The 303-nt window shown below is 40.3% G+C and overlaps 1 protein-coding gene across 1 annotated transcript in view; it reads right to left on the bottom strand.

Moving 5' to 3' along the window:
• LOC111725592 (protein N-terminal asparagine amidohydrolase-like) overlaps window positions 1-303 on the bottom strand; it is a 4,373-nt gene that overhangs the window by 3,150 nt on the left and 920 nt on the right. The window lies entirely within an intron of this gene.

The raw sequence follows: 303 nt of genomic DNA on the forward strand, positions 1-303 counted from the left end.
CTAAAACAATAGCTGTGCATTGTGGCGGGCACCTGTAGTCCTAGCTACTTGGAAGGCTGAGCCAAGGATTGCTTGAACCCAGGAGTTTGAGGTTGCTGTGAGGTATGTGACACCACGGCACTCAACCCTGGGCAACTGAATGAGACTGTGTCTTAAAAAAAAAAAAAATCTAAAAACATTCATTAGTCTTCCAAGGGGAGTATGGTCCCTGACAGTTTGCAGCTATAAGGAGGCTAACATAAATTTTTCATTTCTAAGATGTATAAAACTTAAAGCTTTGGCATTTGATGCTTTTTTTTTTTT

The sequence above is a fragment of the Otolemur garnettii genome, unplaced genomic scaffold (assembly GCF_000181295.1).
Source record: "Otolemur garnettii isolate 467f Iridium unplaced genomic scaffold, OtoGar3 scaffold00044, whole genome shotgun sequence".
Taxonomy (NCBI): domain Eukaryota; kingdom Metazoa; phylum Chordata; class Mammalia; order Primates; family Galagidae; genus Otolemur; species Otolemur garnettii.